Genomic DNA, 19,803 nt, shown 5'->3' with positions numbered 1-19,803 from the left:
TAATATATTTAGTGAATTGGCCTCAACAACTTTCTGTGGTAGAGAATTCCACAGGTTCACCACTCTCTGGATAAAGAAGTTTCTCGTCATCTCGGCCCTAAATGGCTTACCCCTTATCCTTAGACTGTGACCCCTGGTTCTGGACTTCCCCAACATTGGGAACATTCTTCCTGCATCTAACCTGTCTAAACCCGTCAGAACCTTAAACGTTTCTATGAGATCCCCTCTCATTCTTCTGAACTCCAGTGAATACAAGCCCAGCTGATCCAGTCTTTCTTGATATGTCAGTCCCGCCATCCCGGGAATCAGTCTGGTGAACCTTCGCTGCACTCCCTCAATAGCAAGAATGTCTTTCCTCAAGTTAAGAGACCCAAACTGTACACAATACTCCAGGTGTGGCCTCACCAAGGCCCTGTACAACTGTACTAACAGCTCCCTGCCCCGTACTCAAATCCCCTCGCTATGAAGGCCAACATGCCATTTGCTTTCTTAACCGCCTGCTGTAGCTGCATGCCAACCTTCAATGACTGATGTACCATGACACCCAGGTCTCGTTGCACCTTCCCTTTTCCTAATCTGTCACCATTCAGATAATATTCTGCCTTCATGTTTTTACCACCAAAGTGGATAACCTCACATTTATCCACATTATACTTCATCTGCCATGCATTTGCCCACTCACCTAACCTATCCGAGTCACTCTGCAGCCTCATAGCATCCTCCTCGCAGCTCACACTGCCACCCAACTTAGTGTCATCTGCAAATTTGGAGATACTACATTTAATCCCCTCGTCTAAATCATTAATGTACAATTTAACAGCTGGGGCCCCAGCACAGAACCTTGCGGTACCCCACTAGTCACTGCCTGCCATTCTGAAAGGGACCCATTTACTCCTACTCTTTGCTTCCTGTCTGCCAACCAGTTATCAATCCACATCAGCACACTACCCCCAATCCCATGTGCTTTAACTTTGCACATTAATCTCTTGTGTTGGACCTTGTCGAAAGCCTTCTGAAAGTCCAAATACACCACATCAACTGGTTCTCCCTTGTCCACTCTACTGAAAACATCCTCAAAAAATTCCAGAAGATTTGTCAAGCATGATTTCCCTTTCACAAATCCATGCTGACTTGGACCTATCATGTCACCTCTTTCCAAATGCGCTGCTATGACATCCTTAATAATTGATTCCAACATTTTACCCACTACCGATGTCAGGCTGACCGGTCTATAATTCCCTGTTTTCTCTCTCCCTCCTTTTTTTAAAAGTGGGGTTACATTGGCTACCCTCCACTCGATAGGAACTGATCCAGAGTCAATGGAATGTTGGAAAATGACTGTCAATGCATCCGCTATTTCCAAGGCCACCTCCTTAAGTACTCTGGGATGCAGACCATCAGTCCCTGGGGATTGATTGGCCTTCAATCCCATCAATTTCCCGACTAATAAGGATTTCCCTCAGTTCCTCCTTCTTACTAGACCCTCTGACCTCTTTTATATCCGTAAGTTTGTTTGTATCCTCCTTAGTGAATACCGAACCAAAGTACTTGTTCAATTGGTCTGCCATTTCTTTGTTCCCAGTTATGTTCCCCTGATTCTGACTGCAGGGGACCTACGTTTGTCTTTACTAACCTTTTTCTCTTTACATATCTATAGAAGTTTTTGCAGTCCGTCTTAATGTTCCCTGCAAGCTTCCTCTCGTACTCCATTTTCCCTGCCCTAATCAAACCCTTTGTCCTCCTCTGCTGAGTTCTAAATTTCTCCCAGTCCCCGGGTTCGCTGCTATTTCTGGCCAATTTGTATGCCACTTCCTTGGCTTTAATACTATCCCTGATTTCCCTTGATAGCCACGGTTGAGCCACCTTCCCTTTTTTATTTTTATGCCAGACAGGGATGTACAATTGTTGTAGTTCATCCATGCGGTCTCTAAATGTCTGCCATTGCCCATCCACTGTCAACCCCTTAAGTATCATTCGCCAATCTATCCTAGCCAATTCACACCTCATACCTTCAAAGTTACCCTCTTTAAGTTCTGGACCATGGTCTCTGAATTAACTGTTTCATTCTCTATCCTAATGTAGAATTCCACCATATTATGGTCACTCTTCCCCAAGGGGCCTCGCACAACGAGATTACTAATTAATCCTCTCTCATTACACAACACCCAGTCTAAGATGGCCTCCCCCCTAGTTGGTTCCTCAACATATTGGTCTAGAAAACCATCCCTTATGCACTCCAGGAAATCCTCCTCCACCATGTTGCTTCCAGTTTGGTTCGCCCAATCTATATGCATATTAAAGTCACCCATGATAACTGCTGCACCTTTATTGCATGCACCCCTAATTTCCTGTTTGATGCCCTCCCCAACATCACTACTACTGATTTGGAGGTCTGTACACAACTCCCACTAATGTTTTTCGCCCTTTGGTGTTCTGCAGCTCTACCCATATAGATTCCACATCATTCAAGCTAATGTCCTTCCTAACTATTGCATTAATCTCCTCTGTAACCAGCAATGCTACTCCACCTCCTTTTCCTTTTATTCTATCCTTCCTGAATGTTGAATACCCTTGGATGTTGAGTTCCCAGCCCTGATCATCCTGGAGCCACGTCTCTGTAATCCCAATCACATTATATCTGTTAACATCTATTTGCACAGTTAATTCATCCATCTTATTACGGATACTCCTTGCATTGAGACACAAAGCCTTCAGGCTTGTTTTTTTAACACCCTTTGTCCTTTTAGAATTATGACGTAGTGTGGCCCTTTTTGTTTACTCGGCCTTCCACTATTGCTTTTTACCTTTCTACCATCTGTTTCTGACTCCATATTACTTCGCCCTGTCTCACTGCATAGGTTCCCATCCCCCTGCCATATTAGTTTAAACACACCCGAACTGCATTAGCAAATGTTACCCCCAGGACATCAGTTCCAGTCCTGCCCAAGTGCAGACCGTCCCTTTTGTACAGGTCCCACTTCCCCCAGAACTGGTTCCAATGTCCCAGGAATTTGAATCCCTCCCTCTTGCACCACTGCTCAAGCCAGGTATTTATTCTAACTATCCTGCTATTCCTACTCTGATTAGCACGTGGCACTGGTAGCAATCCAGAGATTACTACATTTGAGGTCCTACTTTTTAATTTAACTCCTAGCTCCCTAAATTCAGCTTGTAGGACCTCTTCCCGCTTCTTACCTATATTGTTGGTACCTACATGTACCACGACAACTGGCTGTTCACCCTCCCTCTCCAGAATGCTCTGCAGCCGCTCCGAGACTTCCGTGACCCTTGCACCAGGGAAGTAACATACCATCCTGAAGTCTCAGTTGCAGCCGCAGAAACTCCTATCTATTCCCCTTACAATAGAGTTCCCTATCACTATAGCTCTCCCACTCTTTTTCCCACCCTTCTGTTCAGCAGAGCCACCCATGGTGCCATGAACCTGGCTGCTGCTGGTAAGTCATCTCCCCGAACAGTATCCAAAACGGTATATCTGTTTGAAGGGAGATGACCGCAGGGGACTCTTGCACTACCTTCCTGCTCTTGCCTTGTCTCTTGGTCACCCACTCACTATCTGTCCTAACCCTTACTTACAGTGTGACCAACTCACTAAATGTGCTATCCACAATATTCTCAGCATCGCGCATGCTCCAGAGTGAGTCCATCCGCAGCTCCAGTGCCGTCATGCGGTCTGTCAGGAGCTGCAGCTGGACACACTTCCCGCACACATAGTAGTCAGGGACAAGCATCCCTGACTTCCCATATGGCACAGGAGGAGCATGACATGGGTCCGAGCTCTCCTGCCATGACTTAACCCTTAAATTAATTTACTTACTAAAATTTACTTAAACACCAAACAGCTACTTAGTAGTTCGCTGCCAATTAAACCAATCTAAAAGTCAGTCTAAAAGAGAGTTATACTTACCAGTCGAACAGCCAACCACTTACCAGTTTGGCTGTGACGCCACCTCTCGATTTCACACCCCTCTATCTTTGTCTGCAGCTGGTTGGGCTGGTCTCTGGGCCTTCATCTCCTACTCTCGCACTCCTTATCAGCTGCTCAAGCGTCAGCACTGGTTGGAAAAACAAGACAAAACAGCACCTGCCACCCTCACTTGCCCAAACTCACCCACTTACCAAACTCACGAATGCCACTCTTTGCTGCTGCACTCCGTGCTCTGCACGAGCTGCCTCTTTTTAAACTGTATCTAGGTCAGATGACTTACTAATGGTCAGTTGTTTACAGAACTGGTTTTAACTAACTGCTAATTGCCTCTTACTGGAGAGTTGCCTTGGTTTTCTCTGCCTAAACCTGAAAGATTCCCAACTATTTAACTTTTCCCCTTTAAATTAAACTGCTACTTACTTAGAAGCTACTGGCAATTGCCACCAACAGTTCACTCCAGCGTCAAAATGGTTTAAAGAGAATAACCCTTTAAACTCACCCACTTACCAAACTCACGAATGCCACTCTTTGCTGCGATACGTTATGGGAAAGAAAGAGCAACAGCTAACCGGCGTCAAGTAGAGAATATAAACAGAAGATTTACAGATATCTGTAAAGTAGTTGACGGAGGGGATAAGGGAGCAGAGACTAAGTAGAAGGTTTTTGTTGTGTATGCAATGACTGTTAGACTGAGTACTGTTTAACTCCAAGAGGAAGACCTTGGCTCTGCTTTATTAAGGCCCAAAGTGACTAATATACAAAATGGCTGGCCTTTTATACTTGGGCCGCACACATGTACTGGTATCCCAAAAGTACATACATGACAATACCCCGCTCTGAGATATTAACGCAATCTTTTACAAATTGAGACGGTCCGATGTTTCACGCTCCCGGTTGACTCCAGCCTTGGGTGAGTGTTCAGAGTCTGTTGTGACTGGTGGCTGGGTGGCTGACCTGGTGGGAATGGCAATGGCCATGTCAGGGATTGAAAGTCTATTTTCATTGAACATGTCAGTGATTGAAAGTCCCGATTTACTGATGACCACTGAGTCCTCTGATGACTGGGGGTAGGTTGGTTGATCATCGATTGTCTCTTCCTCCGACTGTTCCGGTTCGTTTGTGTGCTGCAGCTTTGTCTGATCCATATGTTTCCTGCATGTTTGCCCATTTTTGAGCTTGACAATAAATACTCTATTGCCCTCCTTGGCCATGACAGTACCAGTGATCCATTTGGGACCCTGACCAGAATTCAGAACATATACAGGATCATTTACAGAGATATCGCGTGACACAGCTGCATGATCATGATAGCCTTGCTGGCTTTGTCTTCTATAATCAACATGATTATTCAAGTCAGGGTGTACAAGAGATAGCTTGGTCTTAAGACCGCTCTTCATCATTAGTTCAGCAGGCGAGACCCCGGTAAGCGTGTGTGGTCTTGTCCTGTAACTCAGCAGTATGCATGACAGGCAGGTCTGCAGTGATCCTTGGGTTACTCGCTTCATACTCTGCTTTATGATTTGGACAGCACGTTCTGCTTGCCCATTGGATGCAGGTCTGAATGGTGCTGACCTTACATGTTTGATACCATTGAGTTTCATGAACACTTGAAATTCCAGACTGGTGAAGCACGATCCGTTGTCGAAAACAACGATGTCAGGCAGACCATGTGTCGCGAACGTGACACTGAGATTCTCAATGGTAGCTGTGGATGTGCTGGATGACATGATTATACACTCTATCCACTTCCAATATGCATCCAACACAACTAAAAACATCTTCCTCAGGAAGGGACCTGCAAGTCTATGTGGATCCTGGACCATGGTTTCGACGGTCACGACCACAGACTCAGCGGCGACTCCGCTGGTGCTTTGCTGAGCTGCATGCAAGTGTTGCACTGATGCACACATGATTCCAGCTCAGAGTCAATTCCTGGCCACCAAACATGAGACCTGATGATAGCTTTCATCATTACAATGCCGGGATGTGTGCTATGTAGCTCACGTGAAAATTTCTCTCTCCCTTTCTTGGGCCTAACAACGCAATTGCCCCACAGTATACAACTCTTCTAGAGTTTTTTGAGGATGTAACTAGTAGAGTGGATAAGGGAGAACCAGTGGATGTGGTGTATTTGGACTTTCAAAAGGCTTTTGACAAGGTCCCACACAAGAGATTAGTGCGCAAAATTAAGGCACATGTTATTGGGGGTAATGTATTGACGTGGATAGAGAACTGGTTGGCAGACAGGAAGCAGAGAGTCGGAATAAACGGGTCCTTTTCAGAATGGCAGGCAGTGACTAGTGGGACCCCAGCTATTTACCATATACATTAATGATTTAGACAAAGGAATTGAATGTAATATCTCCAAGTTTGCGGATGACACTAAGCTGGGTGGCAGTGCGAGCTGTGAGGAGGATGCTGGGAGGCTGCAGGGGGACTTGGACAGGTTAGGTGAGTGGGCAAATGCATGGCAGATGCAGTATAATGTGGATAAATGTGAGGTTATCCATTTTGGTGGTAAAAACAGGAAGCCAGATTATTATCAGAATGATGACAGATTAGTAAAAGGGGAGGTGCAATGAGACCTGGGTGTCATGGTACATCAGTCATTGAAGGTAGGCATGCAGGTACAGCAGGCAGTAAAGAAAGCAAATGGCATGCTGGCCTTTATAGCGAGGGGAATTGAGTTTAGGAGCAGGGAGGTCTTACTGCAGTTGTACAGGGCCTTGGTGAGACCACACCTTGAGTATTGCGTGCAGTTTTGGTCTCCTAATCTGAGGAAGGACATTCTTGCTATTGAGGGAGTGCAACGAAGGTTCACCAGACTGATTCCTGGGATGGCAGGACTGACATATGAAGAAAGACTGGATCGACTACGCTTATATTCACTGGAATTTAGAAGAATGAGAGGGGATCTCATAGAAGCATATCAAATTCTGACGGGATTGGACAGGTGAGATGCAGGAAGAATGTTCCCGATGTTGGGGAAGTCCAGAACCAGGGGCCACAGTCTAAGGATAAGGGGTAAGCTATTTAGGACCGAGATGAGGAGAAACTTCTTCACTCAAAGAATTGTGAACATGTAGAATTCTCTACCACAGAAAGTTGTTGAGGCCAGTTCATTAGATATATTCTAAAGGGAGTTAGATGTGGCCCTTATGGCTAAAGGGATCAAGGGGTATGGAGAGAAAACAGGAATGGGGTGCTGAAGTTGCATGATCAGCCATGATCATATAACATGGTGGTGCAGGCTCGAAGGGCCGAATGGCCTACTCCAGCACCTACTTTCCATGTTTCTAATCCGACTGAACAGACAGTTCGTCTTTGCGACGAATGTAAGGTTTGGTCTCCTCGCACATTTGCTTGGATATGGCAGACCAATCACCTTTGAGGATGCAACTCTTCACCACTGATAAAATCGGGTCCTGGCTGGTCCAGGTCTTAATCCCTGTCACGGCTCAACAAGTTCCTTCACTCTCAAAAGCATCCATAGCTAACAATAGGTCCGCCGATTGTGGTGTTTCCACCTCCAGTGTGGGCAATGGCAGACGGCTCAAAGCATCGGCACAATTCTCGGTGCCAGCCCTATGACAAATGACATAATCATAAGCGGATAATGTCAGCGCCCACCTCTGGATGCGGGATGAAGCATTTTTATTGATACCTTTGTTTTCAGAGAACAGTGAAATGAGCGGCTTGTGATCTGTCTCCAGTTCAAACTGAAGACCAAACACGTACTGATGCATCTTTCTAACCCCATAGACACAGGCTAGTGCTTCTTTCACTGCCATGCTGTAGGCTGTTTCCGCTTTCGACAAACTTTTTGAAGCATACACGACTGGTTGAAGTTTACCCGACTCATTAGCTTATTGGAGTACGCAACCAATTCCATATGACGAAGCATCACAGGCCAATACTAAACGTTTACATGGGTCATAATGTACCAGCAGCTTGTTAGAGCAAAGCAGATTCGTGGCTTTCTCAAAAGCTGTCTTGAGACGCACCCCACACCCAGTTGTCGCCTTTTCTTAGTAGCATGTACAGTGGTTCTAAAAAGGTGCTCAATTTAGGTAGGAAGTTATCGAAGTAATTGAGTACACCCAGGAACGAACGCGGCTCCGTCACATTCTGCGGCTTGGATGCATTCTTGATGGCCGTGGTTTTCGCGTCCGTGGGCCTGATGCCATCAGCAGCAATTTTCCTCCCCAGAAATTCGACCTCTGGTGCCATGAAGACGTGCTTCAAGCATTCAGTCTCAGTCCCACTTTGTCTAGACAATATAGAACCTCTTCCAGGTTGTTCAGATGTTCCTCGGAGTCACGACCTGTGATCAGGATGTCATCTTGGAACACGACCGTTCTGGGAACGGACTTCAGTTGACTCTCCATGTTCCTTTGAAATATTGCTGCAGCCGAGCGAATTCCAAAAGGGCACCTGTGATAAATAAACAGTCCTTTATGCGTGTTAAGGCCCATAAGTCTCTACGACATCTCGACCATCTCCTATGTCATGTAGGCTGACGTCAAGTCCAGTTTGGTGAACGACTTTCCCCCGGATAGCGTTGCAAACAAGTCATCAGCCTTCGGTAATAGGTACTGATCCTGTTTCGAAACCCTGTTGATCGTAGCCTTGTAGTCTCCACAGATTCTGACTGTGCCATTACTTTTCAGCACAGGAACAATGGGGCTGGCCCATTCATTAAATTCAACTGGTGATATGATCCCTTCACGCTGGAGTCTGTCCAGTTCGATTTCGACCTTCTCCCTCATCATATACGGAACTGCCCGAGCTTTATGATGGGTGGGTCTTGCATCCAAGTCCACGTGGATTTGCACCTTGGCTCCCGTGAAGTTGCCGATGCCTGGTTCGAACAGCGAGGAGAACTTGCTCAGCAATTGGGCACATGTATCTTCCTCCGACGACAGCGCCTTGATGTCGTTCCAATCGCATCTGATTTTTTCAAACCAGTTCCTGCCGAACAGTGTTGGGCCATTGCATGTGACAATCCATAGCAGTAACTCGTGAACCGCACCATCATATGACACTTTAATTGTGGCTCTGCCAATCACCGTTATGAATTCTTTGGTGTAGGTGTGCAACTTGGCATTGACTGGACTCAGCCTGGTCCTCACATCATTAGTATCCCACAGCTTGTCGAATGTCCTCTGGCTCATTATCGATTGACTCGCCCCCATGTCCAGTTCCATTGATACCGGCACCCCATTAAATTTCACGTTGATCATTCTCGGTTTGCTCTTAGTTAGGAACGAGTACAGTCCATACACTTCCTTCTCTGGTATCTCAGATTGCGTATACGGATCCGCGCTAGTCTGACCATCATCCACCACGTGGTGTGTCACAGCACGCTTGCTCATCTGCGGGCACTTGCGCTGGAGATGCCCCACTCTTAGACAGCCTTTGCAACTATATTGCTTAAATTGGCACTGCGGGTGCCGGTGATTTCCCCCACAACGCCAACACGGAGAAATTGGATGCATTCCCACTGGCAGACTTTGGGAAGCCATAGGTTTCAAGTATGCAGTTGGGTAGGCCCTGCCATGTGCTGCTCTGCCGAATGCCAAATCAATCATATTTACAGTACTTGCCACGTTTCGATTTTTCACTGATATCTGCTTTAGACTTCTATCCATCGCCATCATGCATGACTGAGCGATCGTGATGGTCCTGTTCAAGTCCAACGTCGCCACCGCCAGTAGTTTACGTAGGATCACCTCATGCTTGATGCCAATTACAAAGTTGTTCCGCGGCATGTCTGCCAACACAGCCCCGAACTTACACGGTCCCGCTAGACGTCTCACGTCGGCAACGAATTCCGCCGCATTCTGGCCCTCTGAGCGAACATGTGTTTAAAATCTGTATCTCGAGATAATGATGCATTCATCTGGCTAAGGTGGTCCTGTACCAGTGTACACAATTCTTCATACGTCTTCTCTGTTGGACTCACAGTCAGGAGTAGATTCTTTACCAGACCAGACATTTTTGGACCGCAAACTGTGAGGAATACCGCCCGGCGCTGATCAGCGTCGGCGATCTCCTCCATTTTGCTGGCCTCGAAGAATTGGCTCAAATAGCTCACAAAATCTACCCAATCTTCTCCTTCCACAAATCGCTCCAATAATCCAACTGTGCTCATTTTTGCAAGCAAGGGTTCTTGTTGCCTCGTCGCCAAATGTTGTGTATGCAATAATTGTTAGACTGAGTACTGTTTAACTCCAAGAGGTATGACCTTGGCTGTGCTTTATTAAGGCCCAAAGTGACATATATACAAAATGGCTGGCCTTTTATACTTGGGCTGCACACACCTGCATGCAGCCCAATGGCCTCCAACAGTGATGCCATCCAGTGGCTAGAGATCCCAAAAGTACATACATGACACAAGCATCCTAGTATCAGGAGATGGTTCTTTTCCCAGAGAACAGTAGACCTCTGGAACAAGCTGCCCTTTCATTTGGTGGTTGCAGACTCACTTAATTCCTTCAAGCAAAAGCTGGATTTGTTTCTGACTGCGGCGGAGATCAACTCTTACAGAAGGTCGGTACTGCAAGGAATTCAAGGCCACAGTGATCTCCTGGCCTAGTTTCGATCATCTAGAAACATAGAAACATAGAAACAGAGAAATTAGGTGCAGGAGCAGGCCATTCGGACCCTTGAGCCTGCACTATCATTCAATAAGTTCATGGCTGATCATTCAACCTCAGTACCCCTTTCCTGCTTTCTCTCCATACCCCTTGATCCCTTTGGCCGTAAGGGCCATATATAACTCCCTTTTGAATATATCTAACGAACTGGCCTCAACAACTCTCTGCGGTAGAAAATTCCACAGGTTAACCACTCTCTGGGTGAAGAAGTTTCTCCTCATCTCAGTCCTAAATGGCTTACCCCTTATTCTTAACTGTGAACCCTGGTTCTGGAACTCCCCAGCAACGGGAACATTATTCCTGCCTCTAACCTGTCCAATCCCGTCAGAATTTTATATGTTTCTATGAGATCCCCTCTCATCCTTCTAAACTCCAGTGGATACAAGTCCAGTTGATCCAGTCTCTCCTCATATGTCAGTCCTGCCATCCCGAGCATCATTCTGGTGAACCTTCGCTGCACTTCCTCAATAGCAAGAACGTCCTTCTTCAGATTAGGAGACCAAAACTGAACAAAATATTTCAGGTGTGTCCTCACCAAGGCCCTGTACAACTGCAGTAAGACCTCCCTACTCCTATAATCAAATCCTCTAGCTATGAAGGCCAATATGCCATTTGCCTTCTTCACTGCCTGCTGTACCTGCATGCCAAACTTCAATGACTGATGTACCATGGCACCCAGGTCTCATTGCACCTCCCCTTTTCCTAATCTGTCACCATTCAGATAATATTCTGTCTTCCTGTTTTTGTCACCAAAGTGGATAACCTCACATTTATCCACATTATACTTCATCTGCCGTGCATTTGCCCATTCACCTAACCTGTCCAGGTCACCCTGCAGTCTCTTAGCATCCTCCTCAGCGCTCACCTCACCACTTAGCTTAGTGTCATCTGAATCTTGGAGATATTGCATTCAATTCCTTCATCAAAATCATTGATCTATATTGTAAATAGCTGCGGTCCCAGCACTGAAAAAAAGGAGGGAGAGAGAAAGCAGGGAATTATAGACCGGTCAGCCTGACCTCAGTAGTGGGTAAAATGATGGAATCAATTATTAAGGATGTCATAGCAGCGCATTTGGAAAATGGTGACATGATAGGTCCAAGTCAGCATGGATTTGTGAAAGGGAGATCATGCTTGACAAATCTTCTGGAATTTTTTGAGGATGTTTCCAATAAAGTGGACAAAGGAGTACCAGTTGATGTGGTATATTTGGACTTTCAGAAGGCTTTCGACAAGGTCCCACACAGGAGATTAATGTGCAAAGTTAAAGCACATGGGATTGGGGGTAGTGTGCTGACGTGGATTGAGAACTGGTTGTCAGACAGGAAGCAAAGAGTAGGAGTAAATGGGTACTTTTCGGAATGGCAGGCAGTGACTAGTGGGGTACCGCAGGGTTCTGTGCTGGGGCCCCAGCTGTTTACATTGTACATTAATGATTTAGACAAGGGGATTAAATGTAGTATCTCCAAATTTGCGGATGACACTAAGTTGGGTGGCAGTGTGAGCTGCGAGGAGGATGCTATGAGGCTGCAGAGTGACTTGGATAGGTTAGGTGAGTGGGCAAATGCGTGGCAGATGAAGTATAATGTGGATAAATGTGAGGTTATCCACTTTGGTGGTAAAAACAGAGAGACAGACTATTATCTGAATGGTGACAGATTAGGAAAAGGGAAGGTGCAACGAGACCTGGGTGTCATGGTACATCAGTCATTGAAGGTTGGCATGCAGGTACAGCAGGCGGTTAAGAAAGCAAATGGCATGTTGGCCTTCATAGCGAGGGGATTTGAGTACAGGGGCAGGGAGGTGTTGCTACAGTTGTACAGGGCCTTGGTGAGGCCACACCTGGAGTATTGTGTACAGTTTTGGTCTCCTAACTTGAGGAAGGACATTCTTGCTATTGAGGGAGTGCAGCGAAGATTCACCAGACTGATTCCCGGGATGGTGGGACTGACCTATCAAGAAAGATTGGATCAACTGGGCTTGTATTCACTGGCGTTCAGAAGAGTGAGAGGGGACCTCATAGAAACGTTTAAAATTCTGACGGGTTTGGACAGGTTGGATGCAGGAAGAATGTTCCCAATGTTGGAGAAGTCCAGAACCAGGGGTCACAGTCTAAGGATAAGGGGTAAGCCATTTAGGACCGAGATAAGGAGAAACTTCTTCACCCAGAGAGTGGTGAACCTGTGGAATTCTCTACCACAGAAAGTAGTTGAGGCCAATTCACTAAATATATTCAAAAGGGAGTTAGATGAAGTCCTTACTACTCGGGGGATCAAGGGGTATGGCGTGAAAGCAGGAAGGGGGTACTGAAGTTTCATGTTCAGCCATGAACTCATTGAATGGCGGTGCAGGCTCGAAGGGCTGAATGGCCTGCTCCTGCACCTATTTTCTATGTTTCTATGTTTCTATGAACCCTGCAGCACCCGACAGGTCACTGCCTGCCATTCTGAAAAGGACCCGTTTATTCCGACTCTCTGTTTCCTGTCTGCCGACCAGTTCTCTATCCACGTCAATACATTACCCCCAAAACCAGGTGTTTTAATTTTGCACACCTATCTCTTGTGTGGGACCTTGTCAAAAGCCTTTTGAAAGTCCAAATGCACTACATCCACTGGTTCTCCCTTGTCCACTCTACTAGTTACATCCTCAAAAAATTCTAGAAGATTTGTCAAGCATGATTTCCCTTTCATAAATCCATGCTGACTTGGACCAATCCTATCACCGCTTTCCAAATGCGCTGCTATTTCATCTTTAATAATTGATTCCAATATTTTCCCCGCCACCAATGTCAGGCTAACCAGTCAATAATTCCCCGTTTTCTCTCTCCCTCGTTTTTAAAAAAGTGGTGTTATATTAGTTACCCTCCAGTCCATCGGAACTGATCCAGAGTCAATAGAATGTTGGAAAATGATCACCAATGCATCCACTATTTCGAGGGCCACTTCCTTAAGTACTCTGGGATGCAGCCTATCAGGCCCTGGGGATTTATTGGCCTTCAATCCCATCAATTTCCCTAACACAATTTCCTGACTAATAAGGATTTCCTTCAGTTCCTTCTTTTCGCTCGACTCTCGAACCCCTAGTATTTCCGGAAGGTTATTTGTGTCTTCCATGGTGAAGACAGATCCAAAATATTTGTTCAATTGGTTTTCCATTTCTTTGTTCCCCATTATAAATTCACTTGATTCTGTCTGCAAAGGATCTATGTTGGTCTTCACTAATCTTCACTAGTCTAGATGGGTCGGGAGGAATTTCCCAGATTTTTTTTCCCAAATTTGCCTGGGTTGTTTATTTGGCTTTTGTTGCGTCTCCCAGGAGATCACATGGTTTCAGATGGAGTGGAGGGTATATGTTGTAATACACAAGATATCGCAATTTAGTGGGACAGACTAGGTGGACCAGATCGTCTTTACCTATTCATCATTGTTCGTATGTTCGTATGGTGCCGCACCCAGGCAAAAAGGTGTTTGCGCCCCGTTAGTGCCAATGGGAGGCGCAAACGACCCCAATTTCTTCCCAATAATTCATAGGCGTGAGCTTTGATATGAATCTTGACAACGGCTCCAGCTCTACCTCTCCTCCATTACCCTTGATGCCATGATCCATTTTGCTGTCCAACTGCTTATCCCAGATCAAACCATGGATGAACTTGGACGTTAAAAAATATTTAACATCACAAGACGGAAGCCAAACTTTTTGCAACTGCCAAAAGGTCTGCACCTTAGCCCCTATTTCTGTTCCCCTCCCTGACTGCTTGCGAAGGTTAAATCTCAGACAGTGCACAACTGCAAACCTGAGCTGAGCTTCAAATCCCTTAACCGAGACCATCAGGACACCCTACTTCATCCTCACTGTCATTAAAACCCTCATGCATGCCTTTGCCACCTCCACACCCAACTCCTTGAGCATTGTCCTCACTGGCCTCCTGTGTTCCATTCTTTATAAGCTGCCACTCATCCTGCATCCTAAGCCATCCTGCAGTCCTGCTCCCCTATAACCACTATCCTCACCAACCTCCACTTGCTCTCCAACCTCCAATGCATTGTGACCCCGCCACACAGCACTGCACCCAGTCATCAAGATCCATAGCATGGCCCTGGACAATGTGGACCACTTTACAAACCTTGGGAGCCTTTTATCAGCAGACATCGACAACGAGGTTCAACACCGCCTCCAGTGCGACAGCGCAGCCTTTGGCCGCCTGAGGAAGAGAGTGTTCGAAGATCAGGCCCTCAAACCTGGCACCAAGCTTATGGTCTACAGGGCTGTAGTGATACCCACCCTCCTGTATGGCTCAGAGACGTGGACCATATACAGTAGACACTTCAAATCGCTGGAGAAATACCACCAACTATGTCTCCACAAGATCCTGCAAATCCCCTGAGAGGACAGACACACCAATGTCAGTGTTCTCATTCAGGCCAACATCCCCAGCATCGAAGCACTGACCACACTCGACCAGCTCCGTTGGTTGGGCCACATTGTCTGCATGCCAGACATGAGACTCCCAAAGCAAGCGCTCTACTCGGAAATCCTACACGGCAAGCGAGCCCCAGGTGGGCAGAGGAAACGTTACAAGGACACCCCCAAAGCCTCCCTGATAAAGTGCAACATCCCCACCGACACCTGGGAATCCCTGGCCAAAGACCGCCCTAAGTGGAGGAAGAGCATCCAGGAGGGCGCTGAGCACCTCGAGTCTTGTCGCCGAGAGCAGGCAGAAAACACGCACAGGCAGTGGAAAGAGCGTGCGGCAAACCAGACTCCCCACCCACCCTTTCCTTCAATGACTGTCTGTCCCACCTTTGACAGAGACTGTAATTCCCATATTGCACTGTTTAGTCACCTGAGAACTCACTTTTAGAGTGGAAGCAAGTTTTCCTCGATTTCGAGGGACTGCCTATGATGATGATGCATTGAATTGAAAGTCCTTGCCCACAGCCTCTTGCAACCTCTGGAACCTCCATCAGCTCTACACGCCAGCATGCACCTTCTGCTGATCCAATTGGCGCCTCATTTGCAAATCTCCTACTCCACTTTTCTTTCCGAACCATTCAGCCATCTTTGCCAGTGTTCTGGACCTCTCTCCATAAATCTCTGCATCTTGACATCTCTTTTCCCCTCTTTCAAAAGCCTTCACAAAAGCCAACTCTTTGACTATGCCTTTGGTTACCTCGCCTAAATCGCCTCCATTCACTGCTCAGAACCTGTTCCTGCATCTGTTGATCAGCTTTGGCTGTTTAGTTATGTCGAAGGCAGGTTGGCATATATGAAGGTCAAAAGTTGATGCCATTCTACTTCTTCTTAGGCTCAAGAATGACTTGCTTTCACGCTAAAATGAGTTCTAAGGTGACTGATGAGACCAATGCAGAATCTACAATCTCTGTCACGGGTGGGGCAGGTGGTGGTTGAAGGGACGGGTGTGTGGGGTGCTTGATTTGTCTCACGCTCCTTCTGCTCTTTGTACTTGGCTTCCGCGTGCTCCTGGCAAAGAGACTCGAAGAAGTTCAGCGCCTTCTCGAAAGCTTATAAGAACATAAGAACATACGAAATAGGAACAGGAGTAGGCCATACGGCCCCTCAAGCCTGCTCCACCATTCAATAAGATCATGGCTGATCTGATCATGGATTCAGCTCCACTTCCCCACCCGCTCCCCATAACCACTTATCCCCTTATCGTTTAAGAAACTGTCTATTTCTGTCTTAAATTTATTCAATGTCCCAGCCTCCACAGCTCTCTGAGGCAGTGAATTCCACAGATTTACAACCCTGTGAGAGAAGAAATTTCTCCTCTTCTCTGTTTTAAATGGGCGGCCCCTTATTCTAAGATTATGCCCTCTAGTTCTGGTCTCCCCCATCAGTGGAAACATCCTCTCTGCATCCACCTTGTCAAGCCCCCTCATAATCTAATAGGTTTCGATAAGATCAGCTCTCATTCTTCTGAACTCCAATGAGTAGAGGCCCAACCTACTCAACCTTTCCTTATAAGTCAACCCCCTCATCCCCAGAATCAATCTAGTGAACCTTCTCTGAATTGCCTCCAAAGCAAGTATATCCTTTCGTAAATATGGAAACCAAAACTGCACTTTGAGCGGTCTTGGGCCAGGGATTCCCAAGAGTCGGTGGGGAAATTACATTTTTTCAAGGTGACTTTGAGGGTGTCCTTGAAGCATTTTCTCTGCCCTCCTGGGTCTCACTTGCCATGACATGGCTCGGAGAGAGTGCTTGTTTTGGGAGTCTAGTATCGGGCATGCGAACAAGGTGGCCCGTCCATCGGAGCTGATCGAGCGGGTTCAATGCACGATGCTGGGGATGTTGGCCTGAGAGAGAATGGAATGCCATTAGTGTGCTACAGAAGGATGGCATGGATGAAGAGAAAGGTATGAGGAGCCACGCGGAAGTTTGTACCAGATCTGTGACTGCCTGCAAAAGAAAGGAAATATCAATTGCCCCACTGGGATGTGCTGGAAACATCAAATGTAATTTGTGAGGAAAGCAAACGTGTTCTTGAGTAGTTTGACTGGTCGTTCCATGCCGATAATAGGCAATCCTTTGGGGTAGCAAACACTCCCAGATGTTTAGCTTTCTGCCTCAGCTTTTTGCCTATCATAAATGGAACTGAAGCATAACTAGGTTTGTGTGGAAATAAAGTTGTACAAGAGTCATTAACTTGTTAAAATGCTGACTAAATATTTTTACGGTTTCACTTATTAGACTGAGAAAAAGAAAGCAGGGTACTTCTCGACTCCTGTGGTGTTCCTAAACTTGGGTCACGGGTCATTTCAAGCACAGGATAAGTCGCTTGGATCATGGGGCACTTTTCCTGTATAGCACAGCTGAAGGGGCGAGCAGACATGTCAAGGAATCCAAAAGCATTTTATGCTGCCTTCTGTAACATTAGCATTTTCACGTAATGTTAAAATTTGGGAAGGACTCGAATGCTGTGTCCATTTGATGCAGCTGTTTTATTGGGTCAGAATTGCAGTAGAGGTAGCAGTTGATGAATCTTGTTTGTAAGTATTATCCAGGCCTTTTTTTGTACATTTATGCAAAATGTGTTCTGTTAATGCACTAACTGATTGCACATCATACACACAGCATACACGCCACAATCGGCACTTAATTGACCCGAAATTGTCAACGTGATCCTGTGTTGGGCTCTTGGTTTTCTAGATTTACCTGTTTATTTCTAGCCAGTTTTTCTGGTGTTATAACAGCCTTTCCCTTGGTTATGTCAAGAGCTAGAATTGTGAATTAACATTTTATTTCAAGCGATCAGAAGTTGAGTTCAGATAACGAGGGTCTTCCAGCCCATTTGATCTCATCCTTCCAGAATATCAACCCGACCATTTAAACATGGTGGCATTCAACTGCTTTTTAAATGGCCGCAGCCAGTCTTCAAGGCAACATGTTCGTGCTGTTGCTCATCCACTATGTAAAGAAATACTTCCAGGTGTATATCCTGAATTTACACATCACAACTCTGAACTTGTGCCCTGTGGTCCTGCCGCCTCGAGATATCTGAAAGTATTTTCAAGATTCTTTTAATATGTACCTCCAAAATTGAAAACCCCAAATTTGGCAAGCCAGTACTCATAGCTCCTTCTTCTAACTTAGCGGACCAGCCTCTAATTGTTCTTCCCTAAACTTGCCTCTTAAGGCCTGATGGATACTTTATGTTGTGGCAACCAGAACTGGGCTCTGTTCTCAAAATGTGTCCAGTTGGGTGAGACTGCATTCGTCTGGTTCCATTCTTATCTATCCAGGTGTAGCCAGGGAATCACCTGTATTGGCTTCTTTTTATGCTTCCGCATGGTTACCGCTGGAGCCCCTCAAGGCTCGGTCCTTGGTTCCCTCCTATTTCTCATCTACACGCTGCCCCTCGATGAAATCATCTAAAAGCACATCAGGTGCCACATGTACGCTGAAGACGTCCAGTCCTACTTCACAACCTCTTTTCTCCAATGCCTCTGATTTGTCACACTGCTTGTCCGACATCCAGTATTGGTGAGTAGAAATTTCCACCAATTAAATATTGGAACGACCGAAGTCATTGACCCTGCCACTAACTCCGTTCCCTAGCCACCAACTCTATCCCTCTCCCTGGCCACCAACTCTATCCCTCTCCGTGGCCACTGTCTGAGGTTGAACCAGACCGTTCGCAATCTTGGCATCTTATTTGACCCTGAACTGAGCTTCCACCCCCATGTCCTCTCCATCACCAAGACTGCCTACTTTCCCCTCCGTAACATTGCCCGTCTCCACCATTGCCTCAGCTCATCTGCTGCTGAACACCTCATCCATGTCTTTGTTACCACTAGACTTGACTAGACCCCGGAGGATTGCGTCATTGCCCAGCCCTCTTCTCAATCTTCCTCGCTGCCATGCTCCACCTCACAGTCGACAAGTTCCACGCTGGAGTGGAACTAAACTACAGAACCAGTGGGAAGCTGTTCAACCTTTGCCATCCCCAGGCCAGGTCCAAGACCACCCCAACCTCTGTCGTCAAGCTACAGTACGCAGATGACGCCTGCGTCAGTGCACATACAGAGGCTGAACTCCAGGACATAGTCGACGTATTTACTGAGGCGTACGAAAGCATGGGCCTTACGCTAAACATCCGTAAGACAAAGGTCCTCCACCAGCCTGTTGTCGCCGCACAGCACTGCCCCCCAGTCATCAAGATCCACAGCTCGGCCCTCGACAACGTGGACCACTTTCATTTTCTCGGGAGCCTCCTATCAACAAGAGCAGGCATTGACGAAAAGATCCAACACCACCTCCAGTGCGCCAGTGCAGCCTTCGGCCACCTGAGAAAAAGAGTGTTTGAAGACCAGGCCCTCAAAACCGCCACCAAGCTCATGGTCTACAGGGCTGTAGTGATACCCGCCCTCCTGTATGGCTCAGAGATATGGACCATGTACAGTAGACACCTCAAGTCACTGGAGAAATACCACCAACGATGTCTCTGCAAGATCCTACAACTTCCCTGGGAGGACAGACGCACCAACTTTAGCATCCTCATCCAGGCCAATATCCCCAGCATTGAAGCACTGACCACACTTGATCAGCTCCGCTGGGCAGGCCACATTGTATGCATGCCAGACACGAGACTCCCAAAGCAAGCGCTCTACTCGGAGATCCTTCACGGCAAACGAGCCAAAGGTGGGCAGAGGAAATGTTACAAGGACACCCTCAAAG

Source organism: Pristiophorus japonicus, chromosome 15, assembly GCF_044704955.1.
Source record: "Pristiophorus japonicus isolate sPriJap1 chromosome 15, sPriJap1.hap1, whole genome shotgun sequence".
NCBI classification, from domain to species: Eukaryota; Metazoa; Chordata; class Chondrichthyes; family Pristiophoridae; genus Pristiophorus; species Pristiophorus japonicus.
The sequence above is the reverse complement of the archived record's forward strand: the minus strand, read 5'-3'. Positions refer to the sequence as shown.